A 21653-nucleotide genomic window follows, 5' to 3' on the forward strand; every position below is an offset into this window, starting at 1 on the left:
GGCGTGGCCCGCGATTGGCTGGAGAAGAGGGGCGGAGCCGTGCTTGCCAATGCTCGTCGTTAGGCGCCTGCCGAGGCGTGGGAACGCGGCCGCGCACCTCGGGCCTTGGAGCTGCGTGCGGGCGGGGAGAGGCTGCGGGGAAGGAGAGCGCGGGTTTGCTAATTCCAGCTTGGGAAGCGCGCGGAGGCAGCCACGGCGGGGACTCGCCGGCGAGGGGCTTGTTCCGGAGCTCTGGTTTCGGCCCTGCTTTGCACCCTACAGTCTCGCCCGATAAGTTTCAGTCCTGTGTTTAAAGAATAACCCCAAACGCGTGGCTGAGTGTGAGCGAGCGTGTGTGACGTCGGGAGGCGCAATAGCTTAACCAACCGCCCCACACGGCTGTCCCTTGTCTGGAACGAAACTGCTGACTGGCTGCCCTGGGCGGTTACGTTTGCCCTCTGGGGTTTTTGAAAGCCTTAAATCAAATTTCTTTTCTTCCTGGCAACTCCTGAGCCTACTTCCGCGGCCTTTGGGCTGTGGATAGATAAAGACGTGAGTTTCCCCGACCAGATACTTAACCGCTGGCGGTCAGAGGGTCCAAGAGGTCGGCCACCATACGATTTTCAATTGGTTATAAGTCAGTTATTGCCATATAAGTAGACTGTGGGCTGGAGTTGTGTCTACTCTGACGGTAGGACGGACTAGAGCGATGAGGCATTTCAACACAATTTTAGTAGTTCTTCAGGTTCGAGTTTTTCGGGCTTGGCTTATCTAGATAATTGCCTCAATTCTCCGCTCCTGTTGTGTGTATTAGAATCCGAGATGTGAAGAACGCGCTCTGAGAAACTGTTCTCTAAATTACGAATTGGAGTCTAACACTTTTTAGCGTACTGGATAACATGGGTTGTATAAAACTCTAGAAGTGCTTTCCAAATGTGTTTCAAGCTCTTTCTCTCCACGGTCGGTAGCATTTTGGAACTGAGTATGCCGACGTGCCTCTGCACCGGCAGGAACTGAGCGAGCGGGGAACCTGGGTCTGATGGCCCGCCCACGGGTCACGGTGGTACCCGGAAGCGGGTGGCGGGTTGGTCCGGGTCGAGCCGAGACGCCACACATTGTGGCCGGACACTTTCGGGCTTAGCCGAGAAAAGCCTCTCAGAAAGGGGTGTATGTTAATTACCACGACCCACCGCCACGGCACAGATTTGAGAATCTGCCTGGGGCATCCCTTTTGACACTCCATTGTCTCCCCACCCAAGATGTAAGGAAGAAAGAAGTGGGGAAAGACTGGCCGGCGCGGGCGGGGAGAAGAGAAAGGATGAGACTTGAAAGGACAGGGTCCCGGGGCGGGGACAGGGGCCCGGGGCGGGGGCGGGGCGGGGAGCGCGGGCTGGATCATTGCCGTTGCAGAGGTCTTGCAGCTACTGTGTTCAGCCCTCGTTAAAACACAAAACCCCTTCCCCATACGCTCTGGTCTCTTTTGTGTCGTCCTCACTGCGGTGCCTGCAATAACCGTGTGAAGAGAAACCCGAAACGTTCTGTCCTGACTTCTGAAACTTAACCCCAGGCAAATCACACGGCCGGGCGCGGGCCGGGCGGGGCCAGGCAGGGGTCAGCGCAGGGCCGCCCGGCCGCGGAGGGCGGTGACCCCAGCTCGGCGTTCGGCCCTGGGGCGGTAGCCCGGCCCGCGCGGGTCTTTCGGGCCTCTGCTCCACTGCAAAGCGGGCGGCCTGAACGCTGTGTGCGGGGCTAAACGGCCCGCCCCCCACCCTCTCGGGCCTCTTTCGACGCCGCCCCTGGCCCGGGTACCCTCTGCCTCGCGGATCGCGAGTCTTGTGCGCTCCGGTCGCCCAGCTCCACCTGCTGGACCCGAGCGTTGGTGACTCCGGGACAAGCCAGCCCCGGCCTGGCGTGAGCTCGACCTTCACAACTTTAGCGAGGACTGCAGGGTTTTCTGAAAGCGAATGGCTATGGGTGCAATTAATGTTTGCCACACGAGCAAATTAGCGTGCGCTTTCAAACGCCTGAGGCAAAACCTGAGAACGTCACTGAAAAAAAATGAGTTCCTTTTCACCATACTAGTGTAATTACAATGACTGCGAAAATTGCAAAGAGCGGAATGGTTTGCTTGCGGTAAAGTAGCAACTGGTTGAAGTTTTTTCGAATTTGTCTTTGAAGACTTAACCGCTGTACCGTGTTATAAAGAAAAGTGCATCAGGAGGTCAGAAAAGCACTCACGAATTTAATGTCCCTTCGAAATAAATAATTTTAAGCAAAGAGTCATATTTTTAAAGCGTTTACAACAGTGCCTGGTACCTAGTAAACCTATATTAGTTTGATTAAAAAAGAAACAACAACAAAACGAATGAATAAGGCAAAAGACCTTGGCGTTTTGGACAGTATCAAAAGAATATGCTTATTTATCTGCAAAATACTTAATCGCAATTAGGCAGCACCAGATTTTTCCATTCGGTCTTTTATTCCCCTCAAGTGTTCCATTTACCCATCCCCTAGTTAGGCGTCTCCTCTGTCTTCAACTGAAAGTGCATCTCGGGTCAGAGGGAGAAACACGGATGAAACTCTTTGAAACGCCCAAGCTTACTTAAAAAACGGTCAGGGATCGTCCGGGGCGAGAAGAGGCGATGAGGGAGGATGGGGAGGTGGCAAGTGAGAGAAAAGAAAAGAGAGAGAATGAGACGACGGCGGGATTTCAAGCCTCATCGCCCCTCTGCCACATTCTTTTCAGCGATGGTTGGTTGAAGGCTTCCTAAGAGCCCGGGAAGAAGAAAAGATGTCCGCGCACAGAGCATACCACAGTTCTTTCTTTTTGAAAGAGTTGTACAATGAGATAATTAGACCGAAAGATACCAGGGACTTTCCTAGAAACGAAATGTCATTAGGAAGGAAAGCCCAGAACGACGACTCTAGAGTGAGGGAGAAGGGGAAACAGCCGCCTTCCCCAAACTGGTCATCTCGCCCGTATTATGTGCTTACGTGATTTAACTCACTTAAATAGAATCAGAGTGAGATGCAAAGTGTAAAGATCTAGAAACATGAGTACCGATTTCATCACATTTAGTGGCTCCCCCCCCGACTCTCCCCCTACCCTTTTAATATAAATAAAGTTACAGCTTTCGCACCTGTATTGATAAGTTTGGCGATCTTGACCTAGTCTTGCTACACAAATTTTGAGTTTTGTTGCACAAACTAATGAAAAGATTAATTTGCTGTAATTCTGAAATTTCCCTTGCAGCATTTTCGAGACAAGCCTGGGATCTTCTTTTATTCTTCTTGGTCTGCTTTAGTCTTCATTAGGGCCCTCTGATTTTTGAAGATCAGTAGTTGCACTTAGTTATTTTTTGCTACTCTGAATTCTTTGCGATGCTGCTTACAATTATTTAAAAAATGTTGGCCACTCCAGTGTTTGAATATGCTTAGAAAATCACAAAGGCATGACACTACCTTAAAAAAGATGTTTTAACTTAGTTTTTCAATTAAACGGGACAGTTCTCTAAAGGATTATTATTTCAGCCTAAGAAGCCCAATCTGAGAAGTCCAATATTTTGCTCAGTCTGAAACATTATAATTATCTACACAGCTTTTGCCTGCAAAAGGAAGGCAAGCAGGTTGAAGTGCTAGTCTATTTGCAATTACTGGGGCAGGTGATAAGCACGTGCGTATCTGTAGGCAATCTTGTTGGACTGCCTTCTTTGACTACAGGGCTATTGTGAGCTGGCAATGCCTTAAAATGCGTGAGAATGCTTCCCCCTAGGAGTGGAAGGCAAGGGCAAGATCCTTGGAAATTTCAATACCTTTCCCAGCATTAGGCTGGCAGTTGGCAGGCCAACGTAGTGTCACTGTGTGACACATATCTGCAAGCCAGTAAAGCAAAACAAAGCTGAAAGCAAAGGCAAATTTAGGCCCACCAACCTTGAAGTCATCTCTAAAAGAAAGCTGCTCTAGCAGTTAGCAATTATTCTCCCCTGTTCAGCCAAACAAAGTGCATCATATTTCTTGGCTTGTATTTGCCCCAGTGCAAACTGCTTATTTATTGCATCCAAGGCTCCAATGTAGGAAATCTAAGACACAAAGCCCTGGGAGTTAGAAAGTTAGAGTTGATTTCTGTTGTTAGGGGTAATATATTCTAAAGCTTTAATTTGTGATGTTATTAGTGCTTAGCTCATGCCCACGGACGCCTGAGAAGCAGGTTATATATTCAAGTAACCAGTTTTCTGTACGCCGGTATGCAACAGTTAGAAGATGACACTCAGTATATTAACTTACTCTTTGTGAGGATTAAATTAATGTTGGCAAACCTTTCTTGAAAAGAAATTTTAAACTGCATTTTCTTGAATTTGGTTTGATTGACAGATTTCTTTTTCCTTCCCTTAAGGATACGGCAAAATACTCACTTCTCTGATAAAAATGATCTTTTAACTAATTGTATCCTCATTCTCTGGAATAGTGCCAGGCACATAATGGGTGCATGATAAATGGTTTTGAATGAATTTCTTGTTGAAATGAATGAACTCTCTGCTTCTTTCATATATATGTAGGACTTAGATACATTGGAATAATAAGATAGAAATAAGTAACCATATACTAAAAGGTCATGAAAGGATGAGCAGCAGGAAAACATTTACTGTGACTGGGCCCTTAGCTCAGGCCTAAGCTTCCTGGCCGCCAGGTTAGAAAGAGAAAACAGTGAGTTTTCTAATTCTTATAAGCAAAAAGCTTATTGTTTTTCAAAAAAGAAAAACTTTATCCCGTCACTGAATTCTAAAAAGACTGCTTGAAGTACACAGAGTTTGATTTTTATTTACTGTAATTATTTAGAACTATTATTTTCTCTGTCTAAAATTCTCCTCTAAGTATCTACATTAATTACAACATGAAAAATAACATTTCACTGTATGCATAAATGGAGACAATAGCTTGTCTCTGAATAGTATTACAGTCAGTAGTATTACATAAGTCATCTACCAAGCACCCAAGATTAATTAAATGACATTAGATAATAAGACAAGTGCCTCAAAGAGTTCCAGAAATGTGGATTCTCCATAGGAAAGTCTCTGCTTTCAGTTTCAGATTTTTTTTTTTTTTTAAATCAAACATTCCTGGATCTAGTTGGTTGACATTACTTGATGAAAGTGAAAAAAGAAAGGGCGAGACTCTATAGGTTTTTGAAATAACAAGTGCTGTGGAAATTTTTGAAACTAAATGTAATTGCCACTAGAATGCAAATGAACATTTATATTTTGTTAACACTTTTATTAGAACACTTTCCCTTATTAGATGTGTGTACATTTATGGCTTTATCTGCTTATTTTTTTCTGGGGGAGAAAACTTCATAGACTAGAAATAAGAAGTTGCTAAGTTTATATTTGCTGTGGAAAAAATACAGTCTATTTGTGGACCTTCATGCTTTGCAAACCCACTGAAGTACACGTTTTATAAGAAACAGGAAGATAGCAAGTTTTTTTTTTTTTTTTTCTTAGACAGGGCTGGATTGATTCTAGCGAATAAGAGTTTGACTAATTCTTGGTATCTGGTTGTTGAAAGGTGAAGTGCAGAAATTTTTTTTTTTGCTGTCTTTAGCCTTCAAAATAATGTAATAATGTATTGGATACAATGGACTAAGAATTTTTAGAGATTGATTTTGTTCTTGAGTAATCGCTTATTCCATTTCTAGAAAGTGAGTACTTTAAAGAAAATAACATTTGTTAAAGAACTGCAGTAGTCATCAGGGCAATGAAATCTCTTTGGAAGCAGAATGTCATGATGTTTGAGAGCGACCATGCTCAGGGGCAGCGTGGAGGAGGACAGTGTACTGTGCCTTGAACATGTGAACAATACACCGTACTTTCCATAGTATCCCAGAGTCCTAGAGCATTATGGGATTATAAATCAAAACTCACTGCACTGCAGTATTTACTTGTCAAGGCTGGCTGTCAAGATTTTGCTAGAATAACAGTCTCAACAAGAACATTAATAAATTCTGAAAATGTAGAAAATAGAAGACCAGTATAAATGACATATATGTCTATATATGTGTCTATATATCTATCCATCTGCCCATCTATCCATCTATTCTATGATCTATCTGTCTGTCTTGTCTATCTATCTAATGGATCTATCATCTGTCTGTCTACCTACAGATAGATAAATGACCCTACATAGTGTTGTTAGGTGTCATAGAGTTAATTTTCAACTCATAGCAACCCCATGTAACAAATATAGAAGGCACAAAATAAAGTTTTTAGAATTGACATGACTTGGTTGTTAGTATATAAAAGGTTATGGTAAATTTAACCCAAGCCAATGGCTCAAATCACATAAGTCAGAGAGGAAAACGCTGCATTTTGTAATTAAGCCACAATGTGCAAAATGGAATTTGTAATTTTATATATTTTGCGTGTATTTACTTTTGAAAATCGCATTCACCACATTACAGTTTATTTTATTTTAGATAATATAATATCTTATATTTTGTTGATCCTGTCTTCTACATTTTGAAGCAGCTCCTTTATGCCATTTAAAAAGTATAGACCCATAGAAAAGCCTACTTTAATATTTTGAACCTCTTGGTGCAATGGAAATGAGATTGTTATGAGAAAGGTTTAGAAGAGTGATTCTCTCTGGTATTCAGATAGAACACTTGAAATTCAGGTCCTCTTTGCATGAACCTATGAAATATTGATAAATTAACCAACTGTATAGTTGTGTGCTTAGATGCTACTTTAGACAGTAAAGGTTTGAGTACAATTTAAAATTAAAAAGTTGTCATCGTAAATTATTTATTTTGGAGCGTGAATTGGAAATAGATTGCTCAAACTTTAGCAAAGAAACACTTGGTTCTCATTCAAGAATGTAGTTTGAACACTAACATGGTAGGAAAAATCACAGTGGAGGCTAGATAAACAGAACTGTGGAGAGAAATGATCTAAAAATGAAACCAAAGAAATTATGAATAGAGATCAGTGACTAAACAGTACTTGAAATCAATAAAACTTTCATTAGTCATGCCCTGGTTTTTCAGACTATGCCTCCTTTAATTGGTTCATTTTCATTTCCAGGCCACTGAATTGTTCCCTGCTAGGCAGTGTGGGTGATACATGGTGAACAAGACTCAATTCCTGCTCTCAGGAAATAACAGGGAAAATAAGATGGGAGTCAAAACACATGCAACTGTGAGATGCATAAAGGCCAAAGTAAAGGGAAAACTGCATGCTATGGGCGCAAAAAGAAGATTTATTGTTAAAGGAAAATTATAGGAGTGTTGGCTCCAAAATGTTACGATAAGATTAGGGGCAGCAATTCTGTTGCAAAGTGTTGGGGGGTAGCCCAAAGATTTTTGTCTTCAAGCTGCATTTATATAACAAGCATGGTATTTTTGCTTAGATATGTTTATTGGGATGTCTTTGTGGGGGATTGCTGTTAAACATTATAAGAAGGGGGTTGCCTAACCCCTTACCTATCCTTTGGTGCTACCATGGGATTATGGGAAGAAGTGGCACTTGAGCACAGTCTTGAATAGCGTACAGAGAATAGCTACACTCTTAAATAGGCGTTCTTGGGGAGGGACCAGCATTTGCAAAGACATACAGAGGCTAAAGAGCACAGACGGTTCTTAGGGAAAGTTTGGTGTTCCTTAGCTAGAGTGAAGAATACAGAAGTAAATGGGAATCAGGTAGAGCGTCGTCTTGGGAAGATGAATTAGGCTGTAGCTAAAACTATGTTACATGTTGAGCCGGGTGACTTCCTGAAGTCATGTGGGAGCTGCTGGAGGTTTTTAATAGAAGTGACATGTCCAGAGCTGTATAATTCATTTCGATATGGTTGCTCAGTCTAATCAAGTTTCCTCCTCGTTCCAGTTGTTGTTACTACCTTGTATTGAAAATATTACAGTAGAAGAAAAATTGCAGGGTCATTCTTTGGGCCATCATTTTGTGAAGATTTCAATTTGTCTTTGTAAATGGCATTTCAATATTTGTTGTTTTTCAGTGCAAATCATTTAGCCACTAGAAGAGCATTGTCAGGTAGGACTGTTGACTCAGTCCTTAGAAAACGCATTGTTTTTAACTGCTTATTGGGTTCATTTAATATGATCCGATTTATGTGAAAAAAACATGTTCCCTGCCTGCTCTGTATTCATAGAATGATGCCGGGACTTGCATACAGATATTTACAGATTTATTTTAAAATATGCCATGTCGTAATTAAAATCAGAACGCTGTTACACTCTCAATAATTAAGAGAACTTTCTAAAGTGAGATTTTCAGCTTCATTAAATTCAGAGTAACACATAGTACATGGACATTGCTAGTTATCTCAGGGTTTTTCCAGATTAAATACTTTTAATGAAAGATTGAGCCATGATTCTTTCCTGTTATTCTCTTGCTGAGAGAAATAGGTTACAGTTTTCTTTCTCCAGTGGGTTGTAAATAAATATTCAAAGATTTTACAACTCATGTCATTTAATATTTTAGATTGCATAAAGTTACATTCTTCCCTGAAAGGCCTTGTTGAAATGAAATAATTTGTGTTTAAATATTGCATAATCAGTCAGTAGCAATGATGTTTAATAAGGAAATGTAAGACAACCTTAAAATAGTGATTTTCTTCTGCTCATCAAATTCCAGATAAAATAAAAACAGGGCTCCTATTAGTCAATAAATGTTAACCAGCGAGGGCTCTTCTGAATCAGAGCTGATAAACTTCAGTGCTGAGAGCTTCCCTTCAGAAATTAACTTGACTTCCAGCTTCAATCCATTGATCAATCATCTAGAAAGCTCTTTAGGGAATTCAAAAGCAATGCAACGCGTGATTCCTGCCCTCCGGGAATTTATCATCCAGAGAATACAATAATAATGATCTAATAACTACTATTTATCTAGTGCTTGCTATGTGTCAGACACTGCTGACAAAGCAATATGTGGATTAGTTTATTTAATCCTCACCAGAACTCTTGGAGGCAGATACAATCATTATCCTTATTTTACTGATGAAGAAGCATAGGGTCACTATGAGTTGGAATGGACTCGATGGCAATGGGTTTGGGGCTTTTTTTGGTAAGGATTTGAGTCCAGTTCCACTCAAGAAATCTAATTCAGGGCCAGTGCTGCTAGCCATTACTCAATACTGCCTCCAAGAATAATGCATGTGACTCTGAAACAAACAGTACAAACAGGTAGAGGTGATAGACAATTTAAGAAACATTTGTTTCCCAAATGTCATTTGTAAGCCTGTTGTTTGGAATGCCGAAACCTTTTCTGGTAGAAACTGTGTTGTACACAGTGGTTCATTTTCTGGGATTACTCTCAAAATTCTAATTACTCCGGACTCGGGCAGACGTGGCTGTGGCAGCACACTTGTCCGTTTTTCCATTCTCACCTATTGTGTAATATTCTTTGGACTCAGGCAGACATGGCTCTGGCAGCATGGTTGTCCGATTCCCACTTCTGCCCTTTTGAACATATGCCGAATAAAACTTTCTTTTTGCTTTACTAAACTTTGTGATGTTTTTCCCCTACAACAGTTAATGGCGTAGTCGTCAAGGTTCTGAAGCTACAAATCCGGTCAACCTCAGAGAGACCTGGGCTCTGGAGCAGAAGCCAGCAAAGAAAGGTCCTATCTTCTGGACCCACGTGTTCCCACTGCATGTCCCTTCGACATTGACAGGGTGAGTGCTCTCGGAAAATGAACCTTTGCTGATTGTTTGTTGTTCTCTTTCTCATGTTTTCTTAAGTTTTGTTTGGCATATTTGTTTGAAAAGCTGGTTGATTGATTAAGGAGCATGTTTCTTAGATTTTTGCTTGACTGTTGGTGAAGAGTGACATTTAGTAACTCCTTAACTGAACTATAGTTTAGGCCTGGATTCGGGCGTTTGAAGAGGTAATTCTATTTTCAAAGAGCTTTGAGTCACTATAAACCACAAAATTCTGGCCTTTTTGTGGCTCAGAGAAAACCTGGAAAATAGCGCTCTGCTTTGCAAATTCGCAGGGAGAGGTGGCAGCTCTTGCCTGTTTTGCCAGATTCTCAGGGGGAGGTGGCAGCTCCTGACCTGTTTTGATATTTAAGGGAGAAGTGGTAGTTCTGTACCTGTTTTTTTCCATTGAATTGAGTTGATCTTACCAAAAATTGCTATATACACTTTAAGAAACTAAGATCCTCATATCCTTGTTTTGTGTGGTATTATCTGGTGAGTTTATGTGGTCTTTCTGTCTCCTTTTGTTCTAAGAGCTTGCTTCTGGCCTAGAGCATTGTGTCTAAGTTTGTCTTGTATTAGATTGGTGGCTATGGCTAAGAATTGCTGTTTTTTGTACGGCTAGTCATAGAACCTCAGTTCTTTCTTTGTCCAGAAAAAACTGTGTCTTGTGTCTGCCTTATGATTTAGATTTTCAATAGCTACTTGGAGAAACTTTGATATAAATTGGTGTATTTGAAAAGTACACTAAGATCTTTATGTTTTATACTATGTCACTCTTAAAAGCAAAACCTAAGTAACTTAAGTTAGCTATGAAATGCGTTTTATTTAAGGAAAGAGGGTAGTTTTGTCTTAAAGTAAAAGTAGCAGTTCCAGAATAGTAAAAAAGAAAGAAATTAGCTATCTTTTGTCTTTCAAAATGCCTCCATCAACTTAAACATGTGTAAATGTCTTCCGTGAGGCAAGAGAGTGAGGGCTGGTACCATCAGGCCTCCCCAGCTCCTGTCTCCAAGGTCAAGTAGCTCCAGGGAAGCTTTTGAAAGACCCTTCCTTTCCAGCTAGGTGGAGACTCTTTTACGACAAAAGATAAGAAAAATTGCTGCTTTGCTATAGTTATTAGAAATTGGGTAGATCCTAATCATAAAACTGTAAACAAGTTCTCCCTATTATAGGGGAACTTTAAGAAGTCAAAAAAAATAGAAATAACAATGAGACACACCTGAAATGGCCTGGAAAAATGTTTCCAGCAGTAGCCAAACACTTAAGGTTATATCCATATCAATGAATTGGTCAAGTGAGCAGAGACTTCGTGATTTCCAAAGCCAGTTGATACAATCTTTAAGAGCTAAAATTAGATTGGGAAAAATACGAGAAGTAGTAAAAGCTGAATGAAATCTTAGAATATTTAAACAGACTTTTCTTTCAACAACAGTTATGTTTTATGGTATACAGGCTTAAAATAATTCCAAAGACATTTTAGGTAACTTATTGATGCTAAACTGAGTTAATAGATATTTGTCATAATTTAAGCTTATATACTTTGGCTTTTTATGCCACAAGAAAAAGGATAGATGGATACATATATTTAAGTCTGCTAATGAGTGTTCATTTTTGCCATTTAAAGGGATACACTATAAGAGGTATGCAACAAAGGCAACGTTTAAGAGGTTTATTGAAAAAGAAGTTTATTTGATATGGTCAAGTTTCATCTGTCTGACTAAAGTTTAATGGTTTAATTTACGAGATTTTTTAGGAGTTTTAATGTTAAGTAGCATATAAAACAAAGAATTGGTTTTCTCTGTTGAAATAACAAAATTTTTTTAATTTGAGTTAAAGGGTTAATTTATTCTTTGTGTAATCTGCCTGGAAGACAAAGGTTTGGCTTCTCATTAGAAAAAGATTCCTGAGTCTGAATACTAAGCTGCATGGCTTTTAGAAAAGAAAGCTTAGGTTTTTACTTTAAGATCTTTGGTTAAATAACTTAAGTATTGTTTCACAGTAACCTGTAATATTATTGTTTCTTTATTGTCAACTTTGTCCCAACTTTATCTTTTTGAATCTAGCATCATCAAAGCCAATGGTTTGATTGGGGAATTCACATCATTTATCTATGAGTTTTTTTATTACAGTTCAGGTATTTAGAGATTTGATAATCTTGGTATATTTTTGGTATATCCTGACTGTATGGTATTTTGTCTCAAAATTATTATGCCTTATATCTGAAGCTCTTAGAATCTGATTAATGGCTATATTCAGAAATATTTTTATCTAAAGTTTTTTTTAACTGATTTTATTTGGCCTTTACGTTATGCTTATAATTAATTTCTATCAGGTCTTTCACTATTAAGAATACTATGTTTACGAATTAATCATGGCCATATTAAGTTTTGTCATCTGCAGATAAGTTTTTACTTTGCTGATTTGCTGAAAAAGTTTGACCAAAATATAGCAACAAAAAGATGGACTATATTGGACTTGCTAAAAAGACTGTGACTAGACTGAATAAAATTTCCAGAACTCCTATGCAGAAGCTGATGATTTCATAGACTGTGGCTGATTCAGAATCACGTGGAACAGAAATTAACTACATAAGACTGAGTAAACGAAAGGAAACTATGGGTTTTTTTTAATATTGCTGATGTTTTAAGGTCCTCCTTTCTGGATATAAGAAACTATTTTCCTTTCTCCTTAATTATCTAACTAACGGGTTTAGATATTGTAACTCTTGAATTAGAAGTTCCTGTTGGTAAACTTAGCAAAGTTGTAAGTATCATAACCAGAGAAGTATTTGAAATTTGAGCTATGATTTTACAAAACAGAACAATATTAGATTTCCTGTTAGTCTCTTAAGAAATAGTTTTGTGCTTTAATAGATCAATGTTGCTGTATTTATATTAATACTCAGTCTGAGGATTTGCAGAATGTAGTTGCTGTTGAGGCGCATGAAAAGCAGTTACTGATGCTGCTTATGTAGAGACAAACACCTCATGAGATTTGTTTCCTTGGTTCGAAGACCTTAGGGTCATGGTTTCATTGGTTATTTCAGACAATTGCCTAATATAATTGTTTGTGTTTCTGTTTTATTTCCTAGTTTGCTGTATGGTGTTTGGGATCTTAAAAACCAGATGATGTCCAATTACCATTTATTGAACATTTTTGATAAAAGATTCTATAGCGAGATCATGATCCAAAGGAAAGAATGACGAGAGAGTTGTATGCAATTCTCCTGGAATCCAGATTTCTGATTTTCATGGAGGTTGAGGTAACCCACACAGGCTATTGTCTTTGGGTATCCTTTTGAACCTCAAGCTTTGAGAAAAAACTGGTTTCTGAAGCCACTTTGAGTCAAACAGTAGTCCAAATAAACTAGTAAGACCATTTTGCTCTGGGCATTGTGCTTTTTTTTGAAGAATTCAGTCTGTTTTAGGAAATTAACTTCAAAGATCAGACTGAGAGTTATGTTTAGGGTAAATCAGTAATTAGTTTAATCAGTCTTTAAGACACTGTCATATGAAATACCTGTCTAACGTTTGTAATCAAACTTTCACCCTCTTACGATGCAGAAAATTATGTATCTTAAAGAAACCAGATTCTCGGAGGAGCTCGACCTTGTGGCTCAGACTCCGTTTTGTCTTTGGTTCCATTTCTGCTTCTGAGAAAGTGACTCATGACTGTTAATAAGTAAACCAAGGAGGGGCAGCTTGCCCTTGGGAAGAACACTTAGTATGTTTTAAACAGACTAACTGAAGACCTCCAACAGAAGAGGTCCATCCTGTATTATCTTGCTAGTCATTAGTTCTCTAATGAAAACTTGTTTTCACATGTGAATTTTTCTGTTTCTTCTAGACAAACTTTGAGTGCTCTTTAAGGATGTATGTTTCTGTGTGATAGATCCAACTATACTAATTTAGATGATCCTTTCCAACTGATAGTGAATTTACATGGGCAATCTTGTTTAAATTACTGATGAATGCATGGACAATGCACTTCGGAAACTTTAGGATTTTTATTCATAGTAACAATGCTAGTAAATACTGGAAAGGTAATGTTAAATTGTTACGTATTGTAAAATGAAAGTCAGAAGAAAACCCATTGGTCCAACACTCAGGATATTGCTGGTAGCTTTAATTCCTACGCATGGTATAGTTGAATTGGAGAAATCTTTAAGAAATTTGTCAGTCACTATGGGACAAATAACAGATGAGATGGAAGCACAACAGTGAGCTCTGATCTTGTAAGCCAAGGTGACATAAGATAACAAAATAGCCTTAGATTTTTTTAATTAGTGTAGTCTGTGCTGTAGACAAGATATACATAGAATTAGACAGCAAGCTACTTGGTTACACATTGTCACACTCTTACAAACACCAGATTTGTTTGTTGGTTACCATCAGGAATAAATACATGGGCTAGATGTATTACAAGGAATGGTAATATGCTTAGTCTACATCCTGATAGTATTAGGTATAATAAAATTTATCGCCTATTGTCTTACACACGTAAAAGGCAAAAGAAGGCCTCGGGCTAAAATGTTGATATACATTGAGTCTGCTCACTCCAGCAATGCGATTGATGGGAGCATTGCTCTTACTTAATAACCTGGTGAAGAACCAGATGGTATCCAGTGGAAAATCAGCACTGTGAGTTTAAAGAGCCTGCCATAGCTGCCATCTAGGAGCTCAACTAAGTCCAGGTGTTGATCATCGATGTGTTATCTCCAACCTCTGATCAAAAGGAGGGAATGATTTAGAAATAATATTTGGAATCATTGTTCCCTGACCATGAGTATGGAGAAATGTGACCCAGCTGGGGCTGGACCCTCACAGACTCACAAAGACGCATCAACTGGGCCCTGAGATAAGACAATAGATGGGACAATCTCAAAAATTATCTTAAGGAAGTTTTCACAAAAGGGCAATAAAACCTAACCCAAAGGACTTCTCACTTTTTGTCTTTTTCTATTAACATTTAGTGAATAGGAGTTTGTTGGACCAATGAAGACCTTCTTGACTTTCATAACTGAAACCCGTACCAATGATTGTTAAGAAAGATGATTTAAAATGTAAGATTACAATTTCTAGCCAATCAGTGAAAAGGTGACGATTTCAATGATTCTACCCATTTTGTGATGTTGATATATACTGATGATTCTGTAACCTTCTTTGGACTCGGGCAGACATGGCTGTAGCAGCATGCTTGTCCGTTTTTCCATTCTCACCTATTCTGTAATATTCTTTGGACTCAGGCAGACATGGCTGTAGCAGCATGCTTGCCCATTTTCCCACTTTTGTCTGTTCTGTGATATTTCCTTGGACTCGGGCAGACATGGCTCTGGCAGCATGGTTGTCCGATTCCCACTTCTGCCTTTTTGAATATATGCTGAATAAAACTTTGTTTTTGCTCTACTAAAAAAAAAAAAAAAAAAAAAAAATTCTGATTACTCCACAGTAGGCCCTAGGAAAGTTTGTGGTTAAGAACATAAGGTTTGGTATCAGACACCAGAGGGGCTATACCTACCTTTGTTATTAGTTGCATGCCCTTGAGCAAGCTGCTTAACTCTTTCTGAAACTGGGACCTCAGGCATGGAGTTAATGAGAGTAGAACTTCATTCCGTAGAGTTTTCAAGGCTATGACCTTTCAGAAGCAGATTGCCAGGCCTTTTTTTCCGAAGCACCTCTGGGTGGGTTTGAACCTCCAACCTTTCAGTTACTAAAGTGTTTAACTGTTTGTGCCATCCAGGGACTCCTAACAAAAGGATCACATAAAATAATACATGGCAAATGTTTAGGAATATGTTTAGCACATGGAAAGAGACAGATACTATAACTGATTAACTAATCCTGGCTCCTGAGAGAAGGGGACTAAATTCCCAGTTACTTTTTTGTTTCTTTATTAAAATTAAAATAATCTTTTATTGCTTTTATGTTATAGTATTGATACATATTCATTGCAGAAAAATTAGTAAATTGTGTTAGCAGTAAGAAGAACAATCAAATTGCAACTTAAACCTGCCAATCAGAGACAACCACCCTTAATACCTTGTTCATTATCCTTCCAGACCTTATATTTTTTTCCTTTCACAAAACATGGGGTCATTTTGCCTATACTATTTTTAGCTTTTTTTTTTAAGATACACATTTTTTGCCTGACTTATTTATTTGTTTTTAAAATAATACACTTTATTCTTTAGAGCAGTTTTAGATTTACAGAAAAAATGTGCAGGAAGTATAGAGAGTACACATATACACCCTTTCCCCCTGCACACAGTTCCTCCTATTATTAACGTCTTGCATTTGTTACAATTGATGAGCCAATACTGGTATATTATTATTAACTAAAGTCCATAGTTTACATTAAGCTTTACTGTTTGTGTTGTACAGTCCTTTGGGTTTTAACAAATGCATGATATCATGTATTCACCATTACAGTATCATGCAGAATTGTTTCACTGCCCTTTAAATGCCCTGTGCTTAACCTATTCACCACTCTCTTCCAATCTCCAAGTCCCTGGCAACCACTGATCTTTTTACTGTCTTTATTATTTAATGATAAAAAGATATTATCCAATTACAAAAAGACACGGAGGAAACTTAAATGCAAATTACTAAGTGAAAGAATCCAGTCTGAAAAAGCTACGTATTATATGATTCCAACTATATGACATTCTGGAAAAGGCAAAACTATAGAGACATTAATCAGCTTTGTTAAATATATATCATGAACGTTTCTCTATTTCATTGAGTATTCATCTATAACATCATTTTTTCTGATAATATAGTATTCCTTAGTATGGATGTATCATAAATTTACTTAACTGTTTCTTATTATGTGATATTTAGATGTTTACCATTTTTTTCTATTATGAACAATGTTGAAATAAACAACCTTGAAGGTAAAAAATGTGTGCATATTCTTAATTATTTTTAATCTACATTATTAGAAATGGAATCAGATGATCAAATGATATTCACACTTTAACCACTTGCTATTTCCTGCCACATTACCTTTCATAACAGTTGGACCAATTTATATCCTGGCCAGCAATGTGTGAGAGTACTTATTTCCCTGAATCTTCAATAACACTAGGTAGTTTGACAGTTTCCAACCTCATAGGAGAAATATTATCATCTTTATTTTAGTTTTTTTTGATTATTAATGATGTTCTAATTTTTTTCATAGTTTTATTGGCTATTTGTATTTCTTTGTGACTGTTGATATACTTTTTCTCTTGGAGTGGTTGTCTTTCTATTACTGAGTTGAAAATGCTTATAAATCAAGGCATTTAGCGTTTGTTTTATAGATTAAAAAATATATAAACATTTCACTTTGTCATCTTCTTTTAAATCTTATGCTATTTTTGATGTGTAGAAGTTTTTACCTTTTACTTATCAAGTTTATCAGTTTTTAATTTTTTTCCACTTTAAAAATACGTATTTTTTTCTAGAATTTATTGTGGCAAAGTGGTTAAGTGCTATGGCTGCTAACCAAAAGATTGGCAGTTCAAATCCACCAGTCACTCCTTCAAAACCCGATGGGGCAGTTCTTCTCTGACCTATAAGATTTCTATGAGTCAGAATCAACATGATGGCAACGTGTTTGATTTAGTTTTTGTTATATAGGAATTAATTTTAATTCATTCATCAAACAAGCATTAATTTCATGCCTCCAATGTGCCAGATAACATACTTTTGCCTGAGGGATTATTGGTACACAAAGTAGCCAGAGTTTCTACTCTCACGAAGCAGCCCTTCCTTTAAATGGATCGTTCATTAGTTGTCCCAGAATCAACTGTTGATGCTCATGTATTACTTCTTCATTGACTTAAATACCTCCTTTATTATATACTAACTCTACGTGTGTAATTGCGTCTGCTTATAGACTTTCTACGTGACTCCATTTGTTTCCTTGTTTCTATGCAAGTATCTCACTGTTTAAATTATTGTAGTTTTAAAAATAATTTTAATAAATAGAAGGGCAGGGGCTAACTTCATTCCTTTTGACTATTGTTTTTTTCTTGACTTTTCCCTTGTATTTATATTTCTAGAAGAACTTTAGAATCATTTTGTCAAGTACCACCTCTAAATCCTCTAATTTCTTTTCAGCATCCTCTCATGTCCCTTTCTACCTACCTTGTCTTCTATTAATGTTATTTCCCTTGGTTGCTAGGCACTGATTTGTTCATGCTACTGAAAATATCATACCCAGCCTTTGAATATCTCCTTCATCAAGCTGCCCCATGCTTCAAAATTATCTATTCTACTTTCTTTCTCCTAATAAAAACGGACACTGCCTCAGTGCAATTGATGCTATAGAGGTATTTGGAGGAAGACAATCCAAACTAATTCTCCCTGAGTTGTGAATGTCAGATGGCCCCTTAGCCCTCTTGGTAGAGAGAGAGAGAATGTTTGAAGTCTATAATTTATTTAGATTACCTTAGTTATGCCTAATGTCTTTTTCAGTTCCAAGATCCTGTCCAGAATACCATGTTATATTTAGTTGTCTGGTATCCTTAGGCTCCTCTTGGCTATAAACATGTTTTAGACTTTCCTTGTTTTTGATGACCTTGATGGTTTTGAGGAGCACTTGTCAGGTATTTTGTAGATGTCCGTGCTTTTCTCATGATTAGAATGATATTATGGGTTTTGGGGAGGAAGACCACAGAGGTAAAGTGCCATAATCACCATATCATATCAAGAGTATGTAGTTTCAACCTGATTTATCACTGTTGATACTGACCTTGATCACCTGGCTGAGGTAGTGTTTATCAGGTTTCTCCACTGGAGACTATGCATAGCCCATACTAAGGATGGGAATTTATGAGAACAGAATACCTACATAAATTATTTGGAATCTTTCTGCAAGGGAGATTGTCTCTTTTCCCCATTTATTTATTTATTCAATCAATCATTTGAACTCATGACTCATGGATATTTATTTTATATTCTAGGACATAGCTCAATACTACTTTATTTTGTGGCTCAAGTTATTCTGGCTTTAGACCTTGGGAACTCTTTCAGTTGGCTCCAGTGTCACTTTGACACACTTCCTTACTTTCTGACCCTACAAGATGCTTCAGACTCATCTTGTATATTTCCTGCCTCTGTCCTAGAATCAGCCGTTTTTTTTAGGAAACCTGGTTCCTTTTATTGAAGAATGGTATGAGAAACCATGGTCTGGATGCTAGGTATATCCATTCCTACTGGAGTGTAGTTACTGAATCGATATTTTAGAAAAAGAATATTTGTGAATTTAAATGATTTGCTATTTTTTAGAATTCCAGTATTACAATAAGGAATCATTTTAAGTTTCAATCTACATGAGGGTCACATATTTTTTATTTGAGGGCCAACTTCTCTTCCTGAATCTGATCCTGATACAAGCTATCCTAAGGCATTCCTGTTTTTCAGGTATTTTCTCTATTTTCACTTCTGAATCGATTGAATTTTTTTTTAACTTTTGAAATGCCTACCTTGGTAGTGACATTAGTGACCCCAGTGATGGCGGAGGCATTGGAGATAGTTTGTGTGTGAGTGGCAATGCATAGGTGTAAATCAGGTGCTATTTCAAATTGGAAACTTCTTGTAAACAAGCAAATGTTAAATTGTATATTCTAGTCCATAGTTCAGGGATGGAAAAAAAGATGGTGTAAGATGGCTTCATGGGTATTCTAAGAATAATTTCTCTGGAAAAGTCAATTATTCATCTGTTCTTTGTAAAGGTAAAGAGAAGCGCCTAGAAAAAAGGATCTATTAGATAGGTGGTATTCGTTCTTCTACTGTTGGCATGTATAGTAAAAAAGCATTTGCTTTGGACTCTTGCAGACCTGGGTTAAATTCTTGGTTCTGTCATTTAGTAGCTTATATTATCTCAGCCATATTAATTTTTCCTCTCTAAACCATAGTTAACTGTAAAATATACTTCACAAAGTTGTTTTAAAGATTAAATAAGAGACGAACACAAAAACTTTTGGCAGTATCTGATACATTGTATATGCTTAATGAAGACCAATTTCCCTTTTCCTTCCTTCCCTAAATGACAATAAAATTAGTCTATGTAGAGGAAAGAGTTTGTAGCACCAAATGCCAGCCCCTCCTGGATTAATTGTTAAGCAAAGATAATGTCTTAATTTTTCTTAATATTTTAATTTTCGTATGTGTAGTTTTCATTTCATGCTTCACCAAATTATGATGCTTGCAAAGTGCCTTCAACTTTTCCAGTACAAAGCACACTGTAAGCAGGATGGAATTAACATTATCCCTGGTCTAGAAAGTATCATACCTACATTCTTACTGATTGACAGGATACGTGTTCATACAGTCAATGTTGCCCAGGGACACATTCTTGCCTGGATCTTGCAGCAGTGTTTTGCCACCTGCACTGTGCTGAATAAATGTGGTCTCATCTATCAGTTCTGTAGCTTTCTCTCATAGAAGCAGTCTTGATAAGAACAAAAAATCCAGGACATCATAGTATCAACAATCCTTTTCTCTTCAAAGGTGTCTTTCAGATGAGGCTCTAACAGCACGTTACAAACATTAATTATATAAATCTCACACACTATTGCTTTGTGGGAGGTGAGTGAGTGCTTAGTAAAAATGATCAGCTAAATAGAGAATGGCTGTGTGGGGCAGTATGGAAATGTGAAAGTGGGAAATGGGTCCTTAGCATATATCCATTGTTGATACCATGTCAGCTGTGTGGTGGCTGCCGGTGTACACTCTGTGCTAGCTTTTTGACTAATGTATAAAATACATGCTATTCTTTACTAGAGAGAGATTTGTGCATGATATGAGCTACATGAATATTGAAGATACTAATTTTTTTCCTTTAATTTTTTTTCTAATTGTACTTTAGGTGAAGTTCTGTAGGGTCGCTCTGAGTCAGATTGACTTGATGGCAATGGATTTGGTTTTTTTTTTTGGTTAGATGAAGGTTTACAGAACAAATAGTTTCTCATTAAACAGCACACATATTGTTTTATGAAATTGGTTAACAACCCCATGACATGTCAACACTCTCCATTCTCGACCTTGGGTTCCCTATTACCAGCTTTCCTGTCCCCTCCTGCCTTCTAGTCCTTGTCCTTGGGCTGCTGTGCACCATTGGTCTCGTTTTGTTTTATGGGCATGTCTAATCTTTGGCTGAAAGATGAACCTCGGGAGTGACTTGATTGAACCGTGTCCCCCAAAAAATGTGTGTAACAATTTGGCTAGGCCATGATTCCCAGAATTGTGTGGTTGTCCTCCATTTTGTGATTGTAATTTTATGTTAAAGAGGATTAGAGTGGAATTGTAACACCACCCTTACTCAGATCACATCCCTGATCCAATGTAAAGGGAGTTTCCCTGGGGTGTGGCCTGCACCACCTTTTATCTCTTATAAGAGAGGAAAGGGAAGCAAGCAGAGAACTGGGGGACCTCATACCATCAAGAAAGCAGTGCTGGGAACAGAGCGCGTCCTTTGGACAGGGGTCCCTGCGCTAAGAAGCTCCTAGTCCAGGGGAACACTGATGAGAAGGCCGAGAAAGAAAGCCTTCCTCTGGCGCTGACACCCTGGATTTGGACTTTTAGCCTACTTTGACTGAGGAAATAAACTTCTCTTTGTTAAAACCATCTACTTGGGGTATTTCTGTTATAGCAGCACTAGATGACTAAGACAATTACTGAACTAAAAGAGTGTCCAGGGACCATACTCTTGGGGTTTCTCCAGTCTCTGTCAGGCCAGTAAGTCTGATCTTTTTTTGTGAGTAAGAATTTTGTTCTACATTTTTGTCCAGCTCTGTCCGGGACCCTCTGTTGTGATCCCTGTCAGAGCAGTCAGTGGTGGAAGCTAGGCACCATCTAGTTGCACTGGACTCAGTATGGTGGAGGTTGTGGTAGTTGTGGTCCATTAGTCCTTTGGACTAATCTGTCCCTTGTATCTTGTTTTCTTCATTTTCCCTTGCTCTTGAGGGGGTGAGACAAGTGGA

The sequence above is a fragment of the Trichechus manatus genome, unplaced genomic scaffold (genome assembly GCF_000243295.1).
Source record: "Trichechus manatus latirostris isolate Lorelei unplaced genomic scaffold, TriManLat1.0 scaffold00098, whole genome shotgun sequence".
Lineage (NCBI taxonomy): Eukaryota > Metazoa > Chordata > Mammalia > Sirenia > Trichechidae > Trichechus > Trichechus manatus.